The sequence below is a fragment of the Pteropus alecto genome, unplaced genomic scaffold (genome assembly GCF_000325575.1).
Source record: "Pteropus alecto unplaced genomic scaffold, ASM32557v1 scaffold13, whole genome shotgun sequence".
Taxonomy (NCBI): domain Eukaryota; kingdom Metazoa; phylum Chordata; class Mammalia; order Chiroptera; family Pteropodidae; genus Pteropus; species Pteropus alecto.
Window position 1 is genome coordinate 705,773 of NW_006434373.1, and position 7,173 is coordinate 712,945.

Below are 7,173 nucleotides of genomic sequence, written 5' to 3' on the forward strand. Positions count from 1 at the left end.
TATTGTATGCCCACTGTAATTGAAAAATGAATAAAAAATCTATAAGACTCTCAGCATACAACAATTTAAAAATTAATCCTCTCCTTTAGGACATTTAGATTGCTTGTACTTTTTTGCTGTTTAAAATAATGCCACTGAGAACATCTTTTATACACATGGCTTGTACACATTTCTGATAACTTCCTGATTCCTTGAAATACTTAAACCATGGTAGTCTTCCTTTTAGATTATGAAAAAGGAACCTCCTCAAAAAAGAACCAAAACTTTTATCTTCTTAGAAAGCAGATTCAATGAATAGTTCCAAGTCTTTTGCAATATGAAAAATTGTGTAATTTCAATTACGCTCATGTTTTCAATTACATACCTGGTCACTGTGAACGCTAGGGTCTGAGGTGGTGTTAACTAGAGCCTATGCTTATTTAAGAAATGACGCGTGGTTAACCAGAAACCTTTCCTAATAGTGGACGACACAATGGGAACTGAAATCAATATAAAGCCACTTCAACATTTGTAACTCATGATTGTAACTCAGAGGGGATGGGATAGATTACACAATGGTTCTATGCTGCCAGCATAACACAGACGTTAGCAAAGGTGGGTGTATCAAAACCTTGTTCAAGTTGTGGCTGAGAAGACTGTAATAAAAAGTAAGTGTGTGACAGAACATCTTCAGACAAGTGCTTAAATTCAGACACAGATGATATTAATATTTGTTATGATGGTTACACGATAGTATTAATCATTAGTTAATCTGGCCTTTGTCAGTTCTTAGTAATATAAACATTTAGGACAATGAAAGAAACATTAAGAAAGATCACAATCACCATGATTCCAACTAAAAAAGCCTCAATGAAGGAACCGGGGTTTTCCTTGCCTTCTAGTTTTTCCAGGTAGAGTCTAATAAAAGTGCCCCATTTTTTTTCTTGTAACATTTACCTTTTCAAATCAATTTTGTTAAGGTTAATTTATATGAAATAAATATACTATGTTAGGTGTACAGTTTAATGAGTTTTGGCAAATGAGTATACACCCATGAAACCATCCCAATAAAGACAAAGATTTTCTTCAATCCAAAAGGTTCCTTTGGTCTCTTTGTGGTTAACCCTATTGCTAAATCCAGGCAGCCACTAATCTGCTTTCTGTCATTACAGATTAAGTTTTTCATATTACAGAATTTCATATAGATGGAATCACATATGTACTTTTTTTTATATCTGAATTCTTTTAGTGTAATGTTTTGAGATTCATCCACACTGTAATACCACTAGTTCATTCCTTTTCATTGCTAATACCAGCTTATTTCAGTGTATGAATCTACAATATCTGTTTACCCTTTCAGTCGTTGAAGGACATTTGAATTGTTTTTAATATTGTGTTTGTTCCAAATAAAACTGCTGTGAACATTCAAAACGAAATCATTGTGTGGACATATGCTTTCATTTTTCTTAGGTAAATATTTAGCATGGAATGGCACGGTAATATGATAGGTGATGTATGTTTATCTTTAAAAAGAAACTGTCAAATGCTTTTCCAGAATGTTTGTACTATTGTATATTCCCACCAACGTTAGCTCCACATCCTTGTCAACATTTGGTATTTATGTCTTCTCCATTTCAAAAATTATAACCGTAATGGTGTTTCATTATGATCTTAATTTGCAGTGTCCTCATAACTAATGAGGTTGAAGATCTTTTTATGTGCTTAATAACCATTGACATATCTTTTTCAGTTAAGTGTCTGTTCAAACTTTGTCCTATTTTTAAAAATGAGTTTTTGGTTTCCTTATGGAAGTCTAAATGTTTTTAAAATATATTCTGGATACAAATACATTTGGTATATTGTAAATATTTTCTCCCATTATGTAGTTTACCTTTTTATTTCTTAGTATTTTTCAAAAAGGAAGCTCTAAGTTTAATGAAAATTCAATTAATATGCTTCATACTTTTTGTATCCTAAAAAATCTTTGCATATCCCAACATCATAAAGATTTTTTCTTGTTTTCAAGAAGTTGTATGGTTTTAGCTTCTACAATTAGCCCTTTGATCAAATTAAATTTTTGTGGATCCTGTGTGATAAGAGTCAATGTTATTTTTCCCTCATATGGATAACTATTTGATGAAAAGACTTTTTTTTTTTTAACCCATTAAAATCCCTTAGCATGTTTGTTGAAAATAACTTGGCTGTATGTAAGTAGATATATTTTGGTACTCCCTATTCCATTCAGTTAATCTGTATGTCTGTCATTTCACTAATACAATTTCTTCATTATTGTAGCTTTTTAATAATCTCAAAATTAGGTAAAGTTAAGTTCTCCAAGCATTCTTTTAAAAATTGCTTTGACTCTTTGAATTTTCATATCATATTCATATAGAATCAGCTTATAATTTTTCTATATATGCAAAAGCCTGCTGGAATTTTGGTGGGCATTTGGATTGAATGTATATATTAATTTGGAGGAAACTGACATCTTAACGATATTGAATCATCCAAGGATATGATATAATTCTCCATTTATCCATCTTTGAATTTTTTTCATAGCAATGCTTCATAGTTTTCAGTGAGCATGGTTTTTTACAGAGCTTGTAATTTATCTCGGTATTTCACACATTTCTGGATTGTACTTTTAAATGGATTGTACTTTTAAATTTCATTTTACAATTTTTTGTTGCTACAATGTAGAAATACAAGTGATCTTTGTCTAGTGACCTCACATCTTGTGACTGTGCTGAATTGGCTTACTATTTCTAGTAATATTTTTGTAGATTTCTTGGTATGTTCTGCCTATATGATCATGTCATGTGTGAATAAAGACTATTTTCTTTCTTTCTTTCCTACCTGTATGCCTTTTATTTCTTTTCCAGTATTATTGCAGTGGCTAAGACCTCTTATTACAATATCGAATAAAGGTATAACATAACATCCTCATCTGTCCCAACCTTAGGGGGAAAGCTTTCAATCTGTTACCATTAAGCATAACGTTAGCTTTAATCTTTTGTAAATGTCTGTTCTCAGATTAAGGAAGTTCCCTTCTATGCCTGGTTTTCTGAGTGGCTTTTAAAATCAATATTGAGTGTTGAATTTTACCTGCTGCTGCTATTGAGATGATTATGTCTTTTTTTTTTCTTTCTTTTTCAGATTTTCAAATGTTAAACCAATCTTGCATTCCTAGGGAAAACTTCACTTGGTTTTAGTATATTACTGACTTTATATATTGTTGTATTTAAATTGCTAATATTTGGTTAAGGGATACTGGTCTGTAGTTTTCTTGCAGTATTTTTGTCTGGTTTTTGTATCAGGGTAATTCTGGACTCATGAAATTAGTTTTGAAGGTTTCTTTCCTCCAGTTCTGAAAGACTGTGAGATTGCTTTTTTTTCTTCCTTAGAAGTTTAATAGAACTCACCAGTATAGCTGCTTGCCCTGGAGTTTTCTTTGTGGAAAGACTTAAAACTACAAAGTCAATGACCTTAACAAATATAGAGCTGTTTTTATTATCTATTTCTTCTTGTGTCCACTTTCATAATTTGCAGATTTCATGGAATTTGACCATGTCATTTAAGTTAGAATTTATTAGCATAAACTTATTCATAACATTTTCTGTAGGATCTGTTGTCTTTCATTCCCCATACTGATTTTTGTTTTCTTTTTAATTAGTCTAGCTAAAAGGTTTATCAATTTTGTTGGTCTTCTCAAAGAAACAGCTTTTGGTTGCATTGATTTCTCTATTTGTCCATTTCCTATTTCTTTGATTTCTACTTTTTATCATATTCTTCCATCTATTTACTTTAGATTTCTTATTTTTCTAACTTTTTAAGGTGATGCTTAGATCATTATATTTAAACCTTTCATCTTTTTTAATGTAAGCATTTGAAGCTATAAATTTCTTTCTAAGCACTTATTTAACTCTATCTTACAGATTTTTAGTATTTTTCCTATTGATTCAGTTCAGAATATTTTATAATTTTCTTTGTGATTTTTCTTTGACTCATGGGTTACTTATTTAAAAGTTTGTTATTTATATTATCTATATTAAAATGATTGGATTACTTCTTTAGGAGTATATTGCTTAATTTTTAAGCATTTAGTTTTTTAACAGTTATATTCATTAGATTTCTAATTTAATTTCATATAGTTTCAGTCCTTTTAAATATATTGAGACTCGTTTTAAGACTCCCATATACCTACATTGGTGAATGTTCCTGTGCACTGGAAAATAATGTTTTGCTGTTGTTGGTTTTAGTATTCAGTAATTATCAATGAGGTCAGGTTGGTTTATACTGTTTCACATCCATCCTGATTTTCTGTCTATTTGTCAAGTACTAAAAAGAAGTGTTGATATCTTCAGCCACAATTATGGATTTGTCCGCTTGTCCAACTTCTCTTTTTAGCTTTGTCAGTTTTTGCTTCATGTTTTTGAAGCTCTGTTAATAGAAGCCTCTACATTTAGGGTTAAATCTGACAAATGCTTCTTTTGTATTTATGGAACATCCTCCTTATCACTAGAAATATTCCTTGTTCTGAAATCTGCTTGATATTAATATACCACTCCAGCTTTCTTATGATTAGTTTTCACAGATCTTTTATCATCTTTTACTGTAACCGACTTGAGTCTTTATATTTAAAATGCCTTTTTTATAGGTGATGTATACTTTGGTCTTAATTTTCTATCCAGTCTGACAATCTCTGCCTTTCATTTGGAAAGTTTGGATAATTTTCTGTTCTTTATTCTCTTGTCCCATACTTTTCTGCCCTCATTTGAGCAGACTTCAGATTTAAAAAATTTTTTTCTTAACCAACGGCTGCACATATATTTGTAATATGCATTAACATCCATCCACCTTTACTGGCATGTGGTATGTGTTAGAAATACCTTAGTATTAATTTAGAACAACCCCATGAGCTAACTAGCATTATTATACCCTTTTAAAAGATAAGAAATCCAAGTTTAGAGAATTTAAGTAATCTTCTTAAAAGCACCACGAGAGTGGCAGAGCTAGGCTTTCATCCCTGGGTCATCTGGTCTCAAGCTTCAGCCCTTAGTTTTGTCTCTCTGCTGACTCATCTTCAAAGTATTGCTAGCTCTGTCACTGAGAAGCCAACTCAGAACACAATGTCCATTTTAATATGCAGTGTTGTCTCAATTTACTTAGCAGTTGACCTTGATTCCTACATGACTGATAACAGAAACCCTTAAAAATATCCTCAGCTTTTTATCCTTTTCCTTCATATTTATCTATATCTGTACTACCTTTACATGACTTCCTGTCTTATCAAGAACACATGCTTGCACACACACACACACACACACACACACACACCCGCCCCTGGACTTTAAATCCACTTTATCCTATCTTTGTTGAAACTTGACCCATCAGTTATTTCTCCTTTTCCCTATTGTTAAATTCTTCCCACGCCCCGCTCCCCTACCGTTAGCTCCTTTTTCTGTCAATAAACTTGCTCGAGTTTCATCATCCAAAAGAAATTCTGTCTCTGCCCCTGATTGAAGCTACCAGTAGCTGCATCCCATCAAACCTGTTCCTACCCCACACTCAAACAGCAGTGGCCCCTTGTTGCCACAGAGACTGGACATTTCTCAATTTTTATTATTCTTTACTATTTCTTCCTTAAAACTCCTCTCTTCCTTGATTCTGTTCTACCCGTGTCTTTATTCTTATCTCTAATCCTTATTAGTTTCTTCTATCAGCTTCTCTTCATTCACTCATCAGTGTTTATTGTCTACTGTGTACCAGACACTGCAGATTCAGGGATAAAAATGTGCTCTGAAAGTTCTCCTTAAGACTGATGAGTAGAGCCCCAAATGATAATACAGTATGGCAAGAGCTGTGATCCAAGTGAGAAATCTAGATGTAAGGAAGGTCTCTAGACCAACTGAGATGGAGGGTGAACATACCTTCTGGAGATGATGTCTGGACTTTTCAATGATAAATTGGCATTCACAAAATGCAGAAATGAGGAAAGTGTACACGTGTACAAAAGAGATGTCTGAACAGGCCTGTGCTGGGATTTAAGAGCCGAAGGATGAAACCACTACTGACTCTAGAGTGGGTCTGAAAATCTGTAGCCTGTGGCCATTGTATAGTGGAAAAACTAAGAATGGTTTTACATATTTAAAGTGTTGTTTGAAAAATAATAATAAAATATCTAAAAATGACTGTGTGGCCCACAGGGCCCAAACTATTCACTATCTGGCCCCTTACAGAAGTTTACCACCACTACCTCAGACATGAGGGAAGAGAAAAGAACTTTAAAAATTTGAATGAGTCTCAAGAAGATATTCTTGAATATCAAAAGTAGACATTAAAAAGTCTACTATTAAAATTCAGTTATCAGAAAACAAGAAATGATAATCTGATATAGAAGCCACTGCCAAAAATACTAACTAGAAACAAAAATGGAACAGTGTACTGTGGGCGGGGACTATTGGTTTTCATTATAAGATCATCTGGCCTATTTGGTCAACAAAAATTCCTCTTAAAGTGAGAGCAAAACAGTTGGAAGGGAAGATGCAATGTAGGAAATAAGTGAGGAACATTTCCCAGAAGAGAAGGAAGTCACGAGTCTTCTGAGGAACAAGATTCACTGAGTCCCGGCAGGACAAATAAAAATGGGCTCACATCTAGACACATTCTTGTGAAATAGAAAAACCTGGGAATAGATTTAAAAAGTTTTGTTAAAAAGGTGACAAAATGACAACAGACATTAGAGATGCAAATTAGAAGACTATGGAGCAATGATTTTGAACCTAGAATTTTATATGTAGCCAAATTATTAAGCATAAATGCAGAGTAAATCAGACAAGCAAGGAATCAGAAAGTCTCCCATGCATTCTCTCTGATAAAATCAATCATTTTAGAATATTCTTTATTAAAACAAATCAGGAAAATAAAGACTGGGGATCTGAGGAGTGGACCTAAACAGGAATGGAAACAAAAGAAATTCCAGGACCACAGCTATGCAGATCTAGAAAGCAAATGGTCCTAACTGAAAGCAGTATCAAAGGGTTCAGAGGAAAATGTCTTTAAAAAATTGGATTCGTGCAAATAGTGTAATAAGAAAATTGTTCATCTTAGTGATAAGACAAAGGCATGTTTTTCATTAGTCAACAACAGCAATTTAAAACTCCAGGGAAAACAAAAAGCTGGACAAGCTGGACA